This window comes from Mobula birostris, chromosome 20 (genome assembly GCF_030028105.1).
Source record: "Mobula birostris isolate sMobBir1 chromosome 20, sMobBir1.hap1, whole genome shotgun sequence".
NCBI lineage: Eukaryota > Metazoa > Chordata > Chondrichthyes > Myliobatiformes > Myliobatidae > Mobula > Mobula birostris.
In genome coordinates, this window is record NC_092389.1 from 46,792,040 (window position 1) to 46,811,995 (window position 19,956).

General features: G+C 42.8%; 1 long non-coding RNA gene across 1 annotated transcript; it reads left to right on the forward strand.

The window, feature by feature from the left end:
• Positions 1 to 869: 869 nt before the first annotated feature.
• Positions 870 to 15,726, forward strand: LOC140212687 (uncharacterized). Its single transcript, XR_011889771.1, has 4 exons — positions 870 to 1,294; positions 1,908 to 1,983; positions 10,829 to 10,899; positions 14,645 to 15,726. It is a non-coding gene; the product is annotated as an uncharacterized lncRNA (long non-coding RNA).
• Positions 15,727 to 19,956: the final 4,230 nt, after the last annotated feature.

Sequence of the window (19,956 nt, forward strand, 5' to 3'; positions counted from 1 at the left end):
GGGGACCTACATTTGTCTTAACCAATCTTTTTCTTTTCACATATCTATAAAAGCTTTTACAGTCCGTTTTTATGTTCCCTGCCAGTTTTCTCTCATAATCTTTTTTCCCCTTCCTAATTAAGCCCTTTGTCCTCCTCTGCTGAGCTCTGAACTTCTCCCAGTCCTCAGGTGAGCCACTTTTTCTGGCTAATTTGTATGCTTCTTCTTTGGAATTGATACTATCCCTAATTTCCCTTGTCAGCCACGGGTGAACTACCTTCCTTGATTTATTCTTTTGCCAAACTGGGATGAACAATTGTTGTAGTTCATTCATGCGATCTTTAAATGCTTGCCATTGCATATCCACCGTCAACCCTTTAAGTGTCATTTGCCAGTCTATCTTAGCTAATTCACATCTCATACCTTATGATGTTGTGCAGAACTCCCCAATGGAACGACCATCCACTTCCACTGCTGTATTTGAACAGTTTCAGGCTCCACTCCTATGCCTAAACGTCAACGTGAAGATGACGAAGAGACCAGTGCTGATAATACAGCTCATGGTCAGGATGAGTCTTCAGAACATCAGTCAAAGAAATTGAAACTCACCCAGCGATCAGAAGAGCATGTACAGGAGATGGAAGAAAACACAGATGCAGACGACGAAATGCAGATCCAATCTGAGAACCCGGATTCACAGGACTCTATCACCCAGGTGGTTATTGAAGAATACCCACCTGTCAACTAATGGAAGATAATGAAGAGGCATCTCACCCTTTGGATTTAGACCCTCAACCATTAGAACATCAGCTAAGTACTCAGTATTCACGAAGTTCTCAAACACCAACTGAATACATTATTATTGAGAGTAATGAAGATCCAGACAATGAAGAGGACAATGATGATGATACTGGTATTGAGGATGGTGATGGTGTAGATAGTAATGAGGGTAGTCCTGAGGGAGAAGATAATTATGATGATGGCAATGTTGAGGCTGCTGATGGGACAGATCCTAGTACAGATGAACAAGCTAAAAAAGAAAGTTCTCAAGTTTCAGAGGATAATTCTGGAGGTGAAGGTTGTGTCACCACCACGGAATCCTGCACACCAGAAACTCCAAGACAGCAACAGGCAGTTGCTGAAAGACCAGCTTCACGAGCTCGATGCTCACCAAGGAGACCAGCACATCCTCTTCCACCAAGACTTACAATACAACCTCCAGCCCCAGAACTGGGACCACCTGCGCAGAGATTTCCACCAGCGAGGCGACCTTCATCAAGTCGAGGGGGAATTCAGCTTACTCCAGGCATTGGAGGTGTGCAGCAACATTTTTTATATATAATTTTTATTGAGTTTTCAAACATGATTACATGAAATAATAATATCTACGCTCTCCCCCTCCCTTAACCCTTCCCCCCCGATATATACCCCCACCTAAAAGAAAGAAAAGAAAAAGAAAAAAAAAGAAAGAAAGAAAGACTGCCTGGATATTGATAGGTCTCCACATGCTCCATGGGATTCAAAATAAATTTAATATATTTATTTGTTACTTTCCCCAAAGGCCCAACATCTTTATCATTGGAGCACCTAGATATGCCAACCTATCTTTCGTAACAAAAAAAGACGCCAAATATTCAAAAATGTATCATATTTATCTCTTAAATTATAAGTAATTTTTTCAAGTGGAATACAGCTAAAAATATCATTATTCCAACGATCCATACTTAAATACGAATCCGATTTCCAAGTGACTGCTATAGCCTTCTTGGCTACTGCCAGTGCAATTTTTATAAATTCTTTCTGGTATTTATTCTATTTAAGTTTCAATTTTATCCCTTCAATGTCACCTAATAAAAATAATATCGGGTCATGTGGAAGTTGAGTTCCAGTAATTTGTTCCAATAAATCTCTTAAATTTATCCAAAAAGGTTGAATATTGGAACAGGACCAAGTAGAATGTAAAAAAAGTACCAATTTCTTGATTACACCGAGAACATTGATCAGGTAAGTTTGAAGTTAATCTATTTATTCTTTGCCGTATAATATATAATTGGTGTAAAAAATTATATTCTACTAATCTGAGTCGAACATTTATTGTATTTGTCATACTGTCAAGACAGTCTTGACCAATTTGTTTCATCAATATTAATACTCAAATCCATTTCCCACTTTTGTCTTGACTTGTGAATTCCTTGTTTAAGTGTCTGTTTTTGAATCAGATTATACATAAAAGAAATAATTTTTAAAATTTTTCCTTTTTGAATTAAAATTTCAATTTCATTAGGTTTCGGCAAAAACATTATTTGACCCAGTTGGTCTCTTAAATAAGCCCTTAATTAAGAGACGTCGGGCAGTGCAGCGCGGCAGATTTAAAAGGGCAGAAATCCTGCTTCGGGTTTGATTCGAAGAAGGAGTCTGAGAGTCTGAGTGGGAGTGCCGAGAAAGACATTTTTGAAATTTTCATTATTTTTTTTTTCTCCAACGGCGTTGTGAGAGGCGGGACTGCGCAGGCGTGTGACGTCGGGCTGTGCAGCGCGGCAGATTTAAAAGGAACAGAGCCTCATAGAGCGGGCAGCGTAGTTTGCAGGCGGCGGAGTGAGCAGGGAGCAGAGTGAAGACTTAAGGGCTTCGGCACAACGGGCTTAGGCGGAAACGGGCGAGGCGAGGAAGGTTTGGCATTCATTTTCTGTTGTTATTTGAGGAGAGGGGCAGTATGAGTGTGAGGGCAGTTTGCTGTTCTCGGTGTCGGATGTGGGAGACTCTGGAGTCTCCAAGCCTCCCGGACGTCTACATCTGCACCAAGTGCATCGAGATGCAGCTCCTAAGGGACCGCGTTACGGAACTGGAGCTGCAGCTGGATGACCTTCGTCTGGTCAGGGAGAGTGAGGAGTTGATAGAGAGGAGTTGCAGGCAGGTGGTCACGCCGGGGCCACGGGAGGCAGACAAGTGGGTCACGGTTAGGAGGGGGAAGGGGAAGAGTCAGGTAATAGGGAGTACACCGGTGGCTGTGCCCCTTAACAATAGGTACTCCTGTTTGAGTACTGTTGGTGGGGACAGCTTACCCGGGGGAAGCGACAGTGGCCGTGCCTCCGGCACAGAGTCTGGCCCTGTAGCTCAGAAGGGTAGGGCAATGAAGAGGAGGGCAGTTGTGATAGGGGACTCGATAGTAAGGGGGTCAGATAGGCGATTCTGTGGATGCAGTCCAGAGACCCGGATGGTAGTTTGCCTCCCTGGTGCCAGGGTCCGGGATACTTCTGATCGTGTCCAAGATATCCTGAAGTGGGAGGGTGAGGAGCCAGAGGTCGTGGTACATATAGGTACCAATGACATAGGTAGGAAAAGGGATGAGGTCCTGAAAGGAGAATATAGGGAGCTAGGAAGGGAGTTGAGAAAAAGGACTGCAAAGGTAGTAATCTCGGGATTACTGCCTGTGCCACGCGACAGTGAGAGTAGGAATGCGATGAGGTGGCGGATAAATGCGTGGCTGAGGGATTGGAGCAGGGGGCAGGGATTCAAGTTTTTGGATCATTGGGATCTCTTTTGGCACAGGCGTGACCTGTACAAAAAGGACGGGTTACACTTGACTCCTAGGGGGACCAATATCCTGGCAGGGAGATTAGCGAGGGCTACTGAGGTGACTTTAAACTAGAATGGTTGGGGGGTGGGAATCAAATTAAAGAGGCAAGGCGTGAGGAAGTTAGTTCACAACAGGGGGATGGGAACAAGTGCAGAGAGACAGAGGGGTGTAAAGTGAGGGTAGAAGCAAAAAGTACTAAGGAGAAAAGTAAAAGTGGCAGGCCGACAAATCCAGGGCAAGCATTAAAAAGGGCCACTTTTCAACATAATTGTATAAGGTCTAAGAGAGTTGTAAAAGAGCGCCTGAAGGCTTTGTGTGTCAATGCAAGGAGCATTCGTAATAAGGTGGATGAATTGAAAGTGCAGATTGCTATTAATGATTATGATATAGTTGGGATCACAGAGACATGGCTCCAGGGTGACCAAGGATGGGAGCTCAACGTTCAAGGATATTCAATATTCAGGAGGGATAGACATGAAGGAAGGAGAGGTGGGGTGGCGTTGCTGGTTAAAGAAGAGATTAACGCAATAGAAAGGAAGGACATAAGCCGGGAAGATGTGGAATCGATATGGGTAGAGCTGCGTAACCCTAAGGGGCAGAAGACGCTGGTGGGAGTTGTGTACAGGCCACCTAACAGTAGTAGTGAGGTCGGAGATGGTATGAAACAGGAAATTAGAAATGTGTGCAATAAAGGAACAGCAGTTATAATGGGTGACTTCAATCTACATGTAGATTGGGTGAACCAAATTGGTAAAGGTGCTGAGGAAGAGGATTTCTTGGAATGTATGCGGGATGGTTTTTTGAACCAACATGTCGAGGAACCAACTAGAGAGCAGGTTATTCTGGACTGGGTTTTGAGCAATGAGGAAGGGTTAATTCGCAATTTTGTCGTGAGAGGCCCCTTGGGTAAGAGTGACCATAATATGGTGGAATTCTTCATTAAGATGGAGAGTGACATCGTTAATTCAGAAACAAAGGTTCTGAACTTAAAGAGGGGTAACTTTGAAGGTATGAGACGTGAATTAGCTAAGATAGACTGGCAAATGACACTTAAAGGATTGACGCTGGATATGCAATGGCAAGCATTTAAAGGTTGCATGGATGAACTACAACAATTGTTCATCCCAGTTTGGCAAAAGAATAAATCAAGGAAGGTAGTGCACCCGTGGCTGACAAGAGAAATTAGGGATAGTATCAATTCCAAAGAAGAAGCATACAAATTAACCAGAGAAAGTGGCTCACCTGAGGACTGGGAGAAGTTCAGAGTTCAGCAGAGGAGGACAAAGGGCTTATTTAGGGAGGGGAAAAAAGATTATGAGAGAAAACTGGCAGGGAACATAAAACTGACTGTAAAAGCTTTTATAGATACGTGAAAAGGAAAAGACTGGTAAAGACAAATGTAGGTCCCCTAAAGACAGAAACAGGTGAATTGATTATGGGGAGCAAGGACATGGCAGACCAATTGAATAATTACTTTGGTTCTGTCTTCACTAAGGAGGACATAAATAATCTTCCAGAAATAGTAGGGGACAGAGGGTCCAGTGAGATGGAGGAACTGAGCGACATACATGTTAGTAGGGAAGTGGTGTTAGGTAAATTGAAGGGATTGAAGGCAGATAAATCCCCAGGGCCAGATGGTCTGCATCCCAGAGTGCTTAAGGAAGTAGCCCAAGAAATAGTAGATGCATTAGTGATAATTTTTCAAAACTCGTTAGATTCTGGACTGGTTCCTGAGGATTGGAGGGTGGCTAATGTAACCCCACTTTTTAAAAAAGGAGGGAGAGAGAAACCGGGGAACTATAGACCGGTTAGCCTAACGTCGGTGGTGGGGAAACTGCTGGAGTCAGTTATCAAAGATGTGATAACATCACATTTGGAAAGCGGTGAAATCATCGGACAAAGTCAGCATGGATTTGTGAAGGGAAAATCGTGTCTGACGAATCTCATAGAATTTTTTGTGGATGTAACTAGTAGAGTGGATAGGGGAGAACCAGTGGATGTGGTATATTTGGATTGTCAAAAGGCTTTTGACAAGGTCCCACACAGTAGATTAGTGTGCAAACTTAAAGCACATGGTATTGGGGGTAAGGTATTGATGTGGATGGAGAATTGGTTAGCAGACAGGAAGCAAAGAGTGGGAATAAACGGGACCTTTTCAGAATGGCAGGCGGTGACTAGTAGGGTACCGCAAGGCTCAGTGCTGGGACCCCAATTGTTTACAATATATATTAATGACTTGGATGAGGGAATTAAATGCAGCATCTCCAAGTTTGCGGATGACACGAAGCTGGGTGGCAGTGTTAGCTGTGAGGAGGATGCTAAGAGGATGCAGGGTGACTTGGATAGGTTGGGTGAGTGGGCAAATTCATGGCAGATGCAATTTAATGTGGATAAATGTGAAGTTATCCACTTTGGTGGCAAAAATAGGAAAACAGATTATTATCTGAATGGTGGCCGATTAGGAAAAGGGGAGGTGCAACGAGACCTGGGTGTCATTATACACCAGTCATTGAAAGTGGGCATGCAGGTACAGCAGGCGGTGAAAAAGGCGAATGGTTTGCTGGCATTTATAGCGAGAGGATTCGAGTACAGGAGCAGGGAGGTACTACTGCAGTTGTACAAGGCCTTGGTGAGACCACACCAGGAGTATTGTGTGCAGTTTTGGTCCCCTAATCTGAGGAAAGACATCCTTGCCATAGAGAGAGTACAAAGAAGGTTCACCAGATTGATTCCTGGGATGGCAGGACTTTCATATGAAGAAAGACTGGATGAACTGGGTTTGTACTCGCTGGAATTTAAAAGATTGAGGGGAGATCTGATTGAAACGCATAAAATCCTAAAGGGATCGGACAGGCTAGATGCAGGAAGATTGTTCCCGATGTTGGGGAAGTCCAGAACGAGGGGTCACAGTTTGAGGATAAAGGGGAAGCCTTTTAGGATCGAGATTAGGAAAAACTTCTTCACACAGAGAGTGGTGAATCTGTGGAATTCTCTGCCACGGGAAACAGTTGAGGCCAGTTCATTGGCTATATTTAAGAGGGAGTTAGATATGGCCCTTGTGGCTACGGGGATCGGGGCTATGGAGGGAAGGCTGGGGCGGGGTTCTGAGTTGGATGATCAGCCATGATCATAATAAATGGCGGTGCAGGCTTGAAGGGCCGAATGGCCTACTCCTGCACCTATTTTCTATGTTTCTATGTTAATTGAAGATAACAAAAGAGCGTGTTATTTGATATTTTATATTTATTCTTTAATTGTTCAAATGACATCAATATACCTCCTTCATAACAGTCTCCAATACATCTAATGCCTTTTTTGGTACCAATTATATAAAAGTTGATTATCCATTGTAAAAGGAATAAGTCCGTTTTGGATCAAAGGTCTTCTTGCTGGTAAAGATTTCTTCATTTCATCATCAACATTTATCTTATTCCATAGATCAATCAAATGTTTTAATATAGGAGATTTTTTCTTTTCCCGTAGCCATTTAGATTCCCATTTCTATATAAAATCTTCGGGTATATTTTCTCCTATCTTATCTAATTCTATTCTAATCCATGCCGGTTTTTGTTCGTCAAAGAAAGATGCAATAAATCTAAGTTGATTTGCTTTGTAATAATTCTTAAAATTTGGAAGTTGTAACCCTCCTAACTCAAATTTCCATGTCAATTTTTCCAATGATATTCTTGACATAGAAACATAGAAAATAGGTGCAGGAGTAGGCCATTCGGCCCTTCGAGCCTGCACCGCCATTTATTATGATCATGGCTGATCATCCAACTCAAAACCCCGCCCCAGCCTTCCCTCCATACCCCCTGATCCCCGTAGCCACAAGGGCCATATCTAACTCCCTCTTAAATATAGCCAATGTACTGGCCTCAACTGCTTCCTGTGGCAGAGAATTCCACAGATTCACCACTCTCTGAGTGAAGAAGTTTTTCTTAATCTCGGTCCTAAAAGGCTTCCCCTTTATCCTCAAACTGTGACCCCTTGTTCTGGACTTCCCCAACATCGGGAACAATCTTCCTGCATCTAGCCTGTCCAATCCCTTTAGGATTTTATACGTTTCAATCAGATCCCCCCTCAATCTTCTAAATTCCAACGAGTACAAGCCCAGTTCATCCAGTCTTTCTTCATATGAAAGTCCTGCCATCCCAGGAATCAATCTGGTGAACCTTCTTTGTACTCCCTCTATGGCAAGGATGTCATTCCTCAGATTAGGGGACCAAAACTGCACACAATACTCCAGGTGTGGTCTCACCAAGGCCTTGTACAACTGCAATAGTACCTCCCTGCTCCTGTACTCAAATCCTCTCGCTATAAATGCCAGCATACCATTCGCCTTTTTCACCGCCTGCTGTACCTGCATGCCCACTTTCAATGACTGGTGTATAATGACACCCAGGTCTCGTTGCACCTCCCCTTTTCCTAATCGGCCACCATTCAGATAATAATCTGTTTTCCTATTTTTGCTACCAAAGTGGATAACTTCACATTTATCCACATTAAATTGCATCTGCCATGAATTTGCCCACTCACCCAACCTATCCAAGTCACTCTGCATCCTCTTAGCATCCTCCTCACAGCTAACACTGCCACCCAGCTTCGTGTCATCCGCAAACTTGAGATGCTGCATTTAATTCCCTCATCCAAGTCATGAATATATATTGTAAACAACTGGGGTCCCAGCACTGAGCCTTGCGGTACCCCACTAGTCACCGCCTGCCATTCTGAAAAGGTCCCGTTTATTCCCACTCTTTGCTTCCTGTCTGCTAACCAATTCTCCATCCACATCAATACCTTACCCCCAATACCATGTGCTTTAAGTTTGCACACTAATCTCCTGTGTGGGACCTTGTCAAAAGCCTTTTGAAAATCCAAATATACCACATCCACTGGTTCTCCCCTATCCACTCTACTAGTTACATCCACAAAAAATTCTATGAGATTTGTCAGACATGATTTTCCCTGCACAAATCCATGCTGACTTTGTCCGATGATTTCACCGCTTTCCAAATGTGATGTTATCACATCTTTGATAACTGACTCCAGCAGTTTCCCCACCACCGACGTTAGGCTAACCGGCCTATAATTCCCTGGTTTCTCTCTCCCTCCTTTTTTTAAAAAGTGGGGTTACATTAGCCACCCTCTAATCCTCAGGAACTAGTCCAGAATCTAACGAGTTTTGAAAAATTATCACTAATGCATCCACTATTTCTTGGACATCTTACCTTTCCAAAGAAATTTCCTCACACATTTATTTAACTCTTGAAAAAATTCTGTGGCAGTTGTATTGGTAGTGTTTGAAATAAATACTATGATCTAGGAAATATATTCATTTTTGCAGCATTGACTCTACCCACTAATGTTATTGATAATATCATCCATCTTCTTGAATTTTTTTCAATAGTGGTAAATAATTCAATTTATATAAATTCTTTATATCATTATGAAGTCTTATTCCTAAATACGTTATACCATTTATCGGCCATCTAAATTGGGTAGCTAATCGACATTGACTTTTTTGAACCAACATGTCGAGGAACCAACTAGAGAGCAGGCTATTCTGGACTGGGTTTTGAGCAATGAGGACGGGTTAATTAGCAACCTTGTCGTGAGAGGCCCCTTGGGTAAGAGTGACCATAATATGGTGGAATTAAATGTGAAGTTATCCACTTATCCACTTTGGTGGCAAAAATAGGAAAACAGATTATTATCTGAATGGTGGCAGATTAGGAAAAGGGGAGGTGCAACGAGACCTGGGTGTCATTATACACCAGTCATTGAAAGTGGGCATGCAGGTACACCAGGCGGTGAAAAAGGCGAATGGTATGCTGGCATTTATAGCGAGAGGATTCGAGTACAGGAGCAGGGAGGTACTACTGCAGTTGTACAAGGCCTTGGTGAGACCACACCTGGAGTATTGTGTGCAGTTTTGGTCCCCTAATCTGAGGAAAGACATCCTTGCCATAGAGAGAGTACAAAGAAGGTTCACCAGATTGATTCCTGGGATGGCAGGACTTTCATATGAAGAAAGACTGGATGAACTGGGCTTGTACTCGTTGGAATTTAGAAGATTGAGGGGGGATCTGATTGAAACGTATAAGATCCTAAAGGGATTGGACAGGCTAGATGCAGGAAGATTGTTCCTGATGTTGGGGAAGTCCAGAACGAGGGGCCACAGTTTGAGGTTAGAGGGGAAGCCTTTTAGGACCGAGATTAGGAAAAACTTCTTCACACAGAGAGTGGTGAATCTGTGGAATTCTCTGCCACAGGAAGCAGTTGAGGCCAGTTCATTGGCTATATTTAAGAGGGAGTTAGATATGGCCCTTGTGGCTACGGGGGTCAGGGGGTATGGAGGGAAGGCTGGAGCGGGGTTCTGAGTTGGATGATCAGCCATGATCATAATAAATGGCGGTGCAGGCTTGAAGGGCCGAATGGCCTACTCCTGCACCTATTTTCTATGTTTCTATAATCTCCTTGAGTAAGAGGTAAGATTTCACTTTTATCCCAATTACACTCTGATACTTTCCCATCTTCTTCCAGTCCAGAAGGTAGTTTACGTAACAAATGCAGTGGGTTTGTTAAATAAATCAAAACATCATCAGCAAATAAATTAATCTTATATTCCTCCTGATTAACTCTAAAACCCTTAATATCTGAATCAATTCTAATTAGTTCTGCTAATGGTTCTCTTGCCAATACAAGTAAAGCAGGTGATAATGGACAACATTGTCTAGTTGACCTTTTTAACTGGAATGGTGTTGAAATTTGACTATTTGTCACTACTTTAGCGTTAAGATTAGTGTTTAAGGTTTTAATCCAGTTTATAAAAGGTACTCCTAACCCATATTTTTCTAATACTTTAAATAAAAAATCCCATTCCAATCTATCAAGTGCTTTTTCTGCATCCAAGGCTACTACCATACTTATTTCTGCCCTTTTTTGTGCCAAATGAATTATACTAAGTAGCCGAGTTACATTATCTGCCAATTGTCTATTTTAATAACTCCTGTTTGATCCATATGTATTAATTTTGATAAATATTTAGATAATCAATTAGATAAAATTTTTGCTATTATTTTATAATCCGTGTTCAACAAAGAAATAGGCCTATATGATGCTGGTTTGAAAGGATCTCTACCTTTTTTTGCAATACTATTACAATCACTGTTGAGAAAGATTCTGGGAGTTTATGTATTTTTTCCACTTGACGTATTAACTCCATAAAAGGAGAAATTAATAAATCTTTAAACTTTTTATAAAATTCAGGCGGAAAACCATCCTCTCCTGGAGATTTATTACTTTGAAGTGATCCTAAAGCTTCTTCAACCTCTTTTAAGGTAAAAGGCATATCTAATCCTTTCTGTTCTTCCAAATTGAATTTTGGACGAGTTATTTGTGATAAAGATCTTTCTATCTCATTAACATCGTTTTGTGATTCCGATTGATATAATTCAGAGTAGAAACTTTTGAAGGTTTCATTAATTTCTAAAGGTTTATAGTTTTGTAATTTTATTTGCACTTGTTCTAATTGCATTTATCGTTTTGGAAGCCTGTTCTGTTTTCAACTGCCAAGCAAGAATTCTGTGTGATCTCTCACCTAACTCATAATACCTTTGCTTAGTTCTCATGATTTCTTTTTCTGTTCGATGTGCCTGAAGCGTGTATTATATTGTAACTTCTTATTGACAAGTTGTCTTGGATTTTCTTCTATCATATGTCTTTGAGATTCTTTTTCTAATTTTGTAATCTCTTTTTCCAATTGATCTAATTTTACCATATATTCCTTCTTAATTTTAGACGTATAACTTATTATCTGACCCCTCAAATATGCTTTCGTCGCATCCCATAATACAAATTTATCATCAACTGAATGACAGTTTGTATCCAAAAAAAAAATTGGATCTGTTTTTTCATAAAATCACAAAAATCTTGACATTTTAATAATATTGAATTAAATCTCCATCTATAAGTTGCTTCTTCCTTTTCCGTCATTATTATTGTCATTAATAAAGCCATAGTCATACTTTATTGATCCCAGGGGGAACTTGGTTTTTGTTACAGTTGCACCATAAATAATAAATAGTAATAGAACCATAAATAGTTAAATAGTACTCTGTAAATTATGCCAGTAAATTATGAAATAAGTCCAGGACCAGCCTATCGGCTCAGGATGTCTGACCCTCCAAGGGAGGAGTTGAAAAGTTTGATGGCCACAGGCAGGAATGACTTCCTATGACGCTCTGTGCTGCATCTCGGTGGAATGAGTCTCTGGCTGAATGTACTCCTGTGCCCACCCAGTACATTATGTGGTGGATGGGAGACATTGACCAAGATGGCATGCAACTTAGACAGCATCCTCTTTTCAGACACCACCGTCAGAGAGTCCATTTCCATCCCCACAACATCACTGGCCTTATGAATAAGTTTGTTGATTCTGTTGGTGTCTGCTACTCTCAGCCTGCTGCCCCAGCACACAACAGCAAACATGATAGCACTGGCCACCACAGACTTGTAGAACATCCTCAGCATCGTCCGACAGACGTTAAAGGACCTCAGTCTCCTCAGGAAATAGAGACGGCTCTGACCCTTCTTGTAGACAGCCACAGTGTTCTTTGACCAGTCCAGTTTATTTGTCAATATGTATCCCCAGCTATTTCTAATCCTCCACCATGTCCACACTGACCCCCTGGATGGAAACAGGGGTCACCGGTACCTTAGCTCTCCTCAGGTCTACCACCAGCTCCGTAGTCTTTTTCACATTAAGCTGCAGATAATTCTGCTGACACCATGTGACAAAGTTTCCTACAGTAGCCCAGTACTCAGCCTCACCTCCCTTGCTGATGCATCCAGCTATGGCAGAGTAATCAGAAAACTTCTGAAGATGAGAAGACTCTGTGCAGTAGTTGAAGTCCGAGGTGTAAATGGTGAAGAGAAAGGGAGACAAGACAGTCCCCTGTGGAGCCCCAGTGCTGCTGATCACTCTGTCGGACACACTGTGTTGCAAGCACACGTACTGTGGTCTGCCAGTCAGGTAATCAAGAATCCATGACACCAGGGAAGCATCCACCTGCATCGCTGTCAGCTTCTCCCCCAGCAGAGCAGGGCGGATGGTGTTGAACGCACTGGAGAAGTCAAAAAACATGACCCTCACAGTGCTCACTGACTTGTCCAGGTGGGCGTAGACACGGTTCAGCAGGTAGAAGATGGCATCCTCAACTCTTAGTCGGGGCTGGTAGGCAAACTGGAGGGGATCTAAGGAGAGCGATCTGACAATATTCTCACTTTATATTCCATATTTTTCACTCTGTCTTGAATATTCATTCATAATAGAAAAAGATCTATCCTTCAGTAAGTTTTATGTCTGTTAGAATAGAACAAATAGTCTCTTTCTTTGGGGTTAATTTTTCTCCATATATCAAGCAAATTTAAATCTTTTACCGATGATAAAGTTAGTTTTACTACTTTCGATTTTGTAACAGCCTTGGTTGATCTATCTAAGACTGGGTCTAGGTAAAAGTTAGTCTCCACCTATTAATATTTTATCATGTGCGTCAGCTAAATTCAAAAAAGCTTCTTGTATAAATTTTGCATCATTTTCATTTGGTGCATAAATATTGATGAGGGTCCATAATTTGGAAAAAAGTTGGCAGTGTATAATCATATATCTCCCCGCAGAATCAGTTATTACATTTTGTATTCTAATTGGTAACGTTTTATTGATCAATATTGCTACTCCCCTCACTTTTGAACTAAATGAAGCTGCAACAACACTTCCCACCCAGTCTCTCTTTAATTTCTGATGTTCTGTTTCTGTTGAGTGTGCTTCCTGCAAGAAGGCTATATCTACCTTCATTTTCTTAATGTGTGTTAAAATTCTGTTTCTTTTCACCGGTCCGTTAAGCCCATTAACCTTAAAACTCAAAAAATTCAATAAGTTAGTCATTATTCCTAACCAAATTACTCCAATCTAAAACATTACTTAACACCTCAACTCTCATAGTTTCTTGGGGAATCTCTTTAAACTTCACCATGTTGCTGTGTTCCCCCCCCCCCCCATCATCCAGGCAAAAAGAAATAAAGGATAGATATGATATAAAAAGAAAAATAACAAAATGCCCCCCTACTAATGTTGTGAGTGAAAAAAACCCCCTCCATTTTGCGGGTCATGGCTGTCGCCACGATTGCACACATGAATCCCGTAGCGATTGGTCAGTATTTCTTCCAGCTCCCTGTAACAAAAAAAATTATAAATATATTAAAAGAAATTTAATGTCACTATTCCCAACTAATATTCCTCAAACTTTTACATTTCTTCCCCTCTATCACATATTTAATAATACATTTATATATTTTTCCACCTTTAAAAATCCACCAAGTGTATTCCCTGTCCCAGCCTTCATCTTTAATCCATCTCACTCCCCTAGATTTCTTCTTGTGTCTGGTGAATATTCAAAGATTCTGGCACAAACTCCTCCGCTTTCCGGTAATCATCAAAAAATCTTCTTTCTCCGCCAGGCAAAAAAATCTTCAAGGTTGCAGGATAGCACAGTATAAATTGATAACCATGATCGCATAGGACTTTTTTCACTGGGTTGAACTTCTTCCTTCTCTTCATAACTTATGTCAGGGTAGAAAAAAATTTTGTTCCCTTCAATGGCCCTTTTCTATTCTTGGCAGCTTGGGCAGCCACCTGTAGATTCCTTTCTTTGCCTTGAAATCTCAAACAATTTATTAAAATTGATCGCGGATTTTGGTCATGTTGTGGTTTTGCCTACTTCTTTACGCATGCGCAATTCCCGCTTCGTCTTCCCAGGGACGGCTGCTGCCGCCATTGCCCCCTGTTCTTCAACGCCAGAGATAAAATGTGTCTCCTCCGAAGGAGATCCAACCTGAGCCCGAGGTTCCATCGCTGTAATAGGCCCTTTTTCCTTCCCATCTCGCGGGGACTTCAAAACCGCAGTTTTCCTCTGTTGCTGTTTACGAGGCATATCGTAAAATAGTCTTGACTAGTTTATAAGTAGTTCTTAAAAACTATTTATTAACTCTTCTTTGTTTAAACAGTACTTTGCTGCTTTTTTACAGGAGAGCTGGATTTACAGGTCTCAATCCCACGTCATCACGTGACGTCCCCCTGACATTTTGTTGATGAAGATGACAGAATGGTGCCCAGTACTTGTTGTGCCCCACCGATCAGATGGGTTTGCAGAAGCCATTCATTCTCCCCAGGTTGCAGGAGTACCTCAATTTAGGTTTGGACCACCCGAAGATAGGAATCAAACTGGTTGAAGTCAGTCTGATCTGGGGCAATTGGCCTCACAAGGAGGTTTAGCAATGTATGAAACACCAATTTACCTTGCTGCTGTTCACGAAGATGAATCTGGAGGCTGCAGTGTACCGAGCACACCGCTGCAAGTTCATGCACCAGTGACTGTTTTCAGTGAGGGACCACAAACAGATATAACTGAGCATGCCTCCCAGTCTGTTCCTATGGTTGCAACATGCACCAGCAATCTGTCCAGCACAGTTGAATCTGGAGGTGGTGATGATGACCCAGGACCCCAAGCCTCGAGGATCCCGCAGCCAAGCTCAAGACCCAAGTCCCCAGCCTCAAGCCATGTCATGTCCTTGCCCGGTTCCGGGGTCCGAGCCCGAGGCAAGACCCAGGTTCTGGGTCCTTGTCCAGTCTCGGGCTCGGAGTCCAAGCCTAGTCCATGGTTCCTAGTCCTAGTCCCGCTTTCCCTAGCCCAACTCTGCATTCTTGTCCCTGCTCCTTGCCTGAATCGTGTCACGTCCCTACTCTAGTCAAGTCCTGTTCCTTATACTCCAGTGTCTGTGTCTTGCATCTGGGTCTGTTCCCAGCACCCCCATTGTGACAGAAGGAGCAGATCAAGAAGGGCTTAGTTCAGCCGTTGTGTTAGAAATTGAAAGACCTCAGGAGGAAGAATCTGCCCAGCCTTCAGACGAAGCCGATATTCCATCCACTAGCCAGGATCCTCCTAGTTCAGCTGATGCTGCCATCACACAACCTAAACCTTTGTGAAGAGTACAGCTTTATTCACAGATGGGGAGAATTGCAGCTCAAGGGCAACAAATCATTAGCCGAAGAGGTATAAACATTTCAAAGGGAGGAAGAAGAGGCATAAACAGAGGAAATCGTAGCTGAAGAACAGGTACCTAGGTGAAGCGTATTGATCTCTAGTCATTGGTTTGGCTGCTTGCTAAATAAAACAAATTTTTGAACTTGCAAAAAAAAAAAAAATCAGAGGTGCCAAGGGACTTGGGAGTTGTTGTGCAATACTCCCAGAATGTTACTTCACAGGTTGAGCGTGAGGTAAAGAAGGCAAACGCAATGTTGGCATTTATTTCAAGGGGAACAAAATATAAAAACAAGGAGGTAATGCTGAAGCTTTATAAGACACTAGTCAGGCTGCAGCTGGGGTGTTGTCAACAGTTTTGGGCCCCTTATCTCAGTAAGGACATATTGTCACTGGAGAGAGTCCAGAGGAGGTTCATGAGGATGAGTCTGGGAATGAAGGAGTTAACATATGAGGAGTGTTTGGCAGCTTTGGGCCTGTGCTCACTGGAATTTAGAAGAATGCGTGGGGATCTCATTGAAACCTACTGAATGTTGAAAGGACTAGATAGGGTGGATGTGGAGAAGATGTTTCCTCTAATAGAAGTATACAGAGGTACAGGGCATGGCATTAAAATTGACAGGCAACCTTTTAGATCAGAAGTAAAGAGGAATTTTTTCTAGCCAAAGTGTGAATCTGTGGAATGCGCTGCCACAGACTGTGGTGGAGGCCAAGTCTGTGGGTATATTTAAAGCGGAAGTTGATAGATTCCTGATTGGTCAGGGAATCAGGGGATATAGTGAGAGGGCAGGTGTATGGGGTTGAATGGCATCCGAGATCAGCCATGATGAAATGGTGGAGTGGACTCGATGGGCTGAATGACCTAATTCTGCTCCTTTGTCTTATGGTCTTACGAAAGGGAATGTGACATATGGAGGCCAAACACAGCAGTTATGTATTGAAAAGCGGAGGGCCAGCACTTTCTGGGCATAAATGGTTGAGAAAATCCAACTAGACTGGCACTCAATTAAGGCTCTTACTGTGGCACCAAAAGGCAATGGCAGTATGTAGATAATAGTTAAATTAATTAAGTAGTGCAAAAAGAGGGGGAGAAAAGTAGTGAGCTCGTGTTCATGGTTTCATTGTCCATTCAGAAACCTGATGGCTGAGGGGAAGGAGCTGTTCCTGAATCGTTGAGTTTGTGTCTTCAGGTTCCTGTACCTCCTCCCTGACGGTTGAAATGAGAAGAGGGCATGCTCTGGGCGACGGGGGTCCTTAATGATGGATGCCGTCTTTTTGAGGCATCGCTCCTTGAAGATGTCCTGGATGCTGGGGAGGTGAGTGCTCATGATGGAGCTGACTGAGTTCACAACTTTCTGTAGCTCCTTTCGGTCCTGTGCAGTGCCCACCTCACCTCCATATCAGATGGCCATGCAGCCCATTAGAATGCTCTCCATGGTACATCTGTAGAGATTTTCCAGTGTCTTTGCAGACATACTAAATCACCTCAGCCTCCTCATGATATATAGCCGAAGTTGTGCCTTCTTTGTAACTGCATCAATATATTGGGCCCAGGATAGATCCTTAGAGATGTTGACACCCAGGAACTTGAAATCGCTCACCCTCTCCACTTCTGATCCCTCTATGAGGATTGACGTGTGATCCCTCGTCATACCCTTTGAGGTCTGTAATCAGTTCTTTGGTCTCACTGACGTTGAGTGCAAGGTCAGGTACACTTCCATTCCTATGTCAAAGAGCACCCCACCCCCCTCACTGTTAGACTCATGGGTGATTCTTGCCCCCGGTACTGCTACCTCTGGAACAGCCGAGTGTGTTGTCCCTACTGGGCATAAGGTTGGAACATTGAAGGGGTGGGAGAGGGCATTGTTAATATTGGTACAATGGCTTAGTATTAAAAATCACTGGTGGGAGTTGTCGATTGGCCACCGAATAATAACATTACAGTGGCACAGGCAATAAACAGAAATATCTCAGGCATGTAAGAATGGAACAGCAGTTCTCATGGGGGACTAACTTGCACATAGATTGGGTGAATCAAGTTGCTCGAGACAGTCTTGAGGAGGACTGTGGTCCTGTGCAATGAGAAGGGTAAAATTAGTGATCTTGTAGTTAGGGATCCTCTTGGAAAGAGTGATTACAGTATGACTGAGTTTCCCATACAAATGGAGGGTGCAAAAGTTTGATCTAAAACCAGTGTATTATGTCTAAACAATGGAGACTATAATGGGATGACCAAGTGTAGTGTAGTCTGGGAACACAGGCTATATGGTGGGACTATTGAAGAGCAGTGGAAGACTTTCAAAGAGATTTTTCACGGTGCTCAATAAAAGTATATTCCAGTTAAAAGCAAGGACAGTAAGGTTGGGTAGAGCCAGTCTGAGATAACTATGGAAATTAAAGAAGGCGGCAAACTAAAAGCTTGTGAACAGAAAGCCTCCAAGAGTAGTGGGAAACTGGAAGACTGGGAAAACTTTAAAAAGCAACAAAGAACCATCAAGCAAGTAATAAAGAAAGGGAATAAAGAAAGAAAATAAACTATCACAAAATATAAAAATGGATAGTAAAAGTTTTTATAATTATATAAAGTGGAAGAGTGTGGCTAAAATGAACGTAGGTTCCTGGGAGAATGAGAAGTGGGAATTGATATTGGGTAACGAGGAACTAGCAGAAGCTTTGAATGACTATTTTGTGTTGGTCTTCACGGTGAAGGACATGTGTAACATGCCAAAGAGAGATGTTATGGAAGTGATGGGAGGTGAAGACCTCGATACAATAGCTATCATTAAAGAGGTAGTGCTGAGCAAACTTGAGGGGCTGAAGATACATAAGTCCTCTGGTCCTGATGGAATGCATCCCAGGGTACTGAAAGAGATGGCAGAAGTTATAGTGGAGGCTTTGGTGATAATTTACTAAAATTCTCTGGACCCTTCCAGGTTCTGGTGGATCAGAAGATGGCGAATGTCACGCCACTGTTCAAAGAATAATGTAGGCAAATGCAGGTAACTACAGGTCAGTTAGTTTAACATCTGTAGTTGGGAAAATGCTTGAAAGCTATCATTAAAGAAGAAATAGCAAGACATCTGGCAAGAAATGGACCCATCAGGCAGATTCAATTCTTTTTTTTCCCTGTACTGGTTTACGAGTTAATAAACAGCCAGTAGGTGGAGGTTGTGTCTCTCTCAGTCCATCAGGGTCAAGCATATTTAGCTTCCAACCCACAACACACACACCAAGTGCTGGAGGAACTCAGCAGGTCAGGCAGCAACTCTGGTGAGGAATAAAGAGTCGATGTTTCAAACCCAGACCCCCTCATCAGGACTGGAAAGGAACTGGGAAGAAGCCAGAATAAGACTGGGAGGTGGTGGGAGCGTGGAGGGAAGGAGTACAAGCTGGCAGGTGATAGGTGAGACCAGGCAAGGGGGAAGATGGATAAAGTTAGAAGCTGGAAGGGTTTAGGTCAGGGGTTCCCAATATTATAAAGCCACAAGATATGGGAGCAGAATTAGGCCATTAGTCTGCTCTGCATTTCATCATGGCTGATCCATTTTCCCTCTCAGCGCCAATCTCCTGCCTTCTCCCTTTATCCCTTCATGCCCTGACCAACCTCTGCCTTAAATATACAAAAATACTCGGCCTTCACAGCTGACTGTGGCAATAAACACCACAGATTCACCACTCTCTGGCTAAAGAACTTTCTTCTCATCTTCCTATTCATCTCTAAAAGGACACCTCGCTATTATGAGGCTGTCCTCTGGTCTTAGACTCCCTACCATGAGAAACATCCTCGCTACATTCACTCTGAGACCCCTTGCTTAATTGTACTGGTCCATGGCACGTAAAAGGTTGGGAACCCCTGGGAGGGGTGGAAGAGTTAAAGGGCTGAAGAAGGAGGAATCTGATGGGAGAGGAGAGCGGACCATGGGAGAAAGGGAATTAGGAAGGGAAGAGGCTTAAGATGGGGATGTCTTCATTGAGTCCTCAACATCCAATCTGCTCTGGTACCACAGTATTTATGTGGGCTGTCCTGCTGAGACTCTGGACAATGGTGGCCCCTCCAGGACATTAACAGTTGGGTCTTTTCCACCTATCACTTTCCAGCTTCTTACTTCATCCCGCTCCCCCACCCACCTGGCTCCACACATAATCTTCCAGTGTGTCCTCCTTCCCTTCTCCCCACCTTATTTATTCTGGCTTCTTCCCCCTTCCCTTTCCAGTCCTGATGTAGGGCCTTGTCCCGGAAATGTCAACTGTTTATTCATTTCCATAGATGCTGACTGACTTGCTGATTTCCTCCAGTAT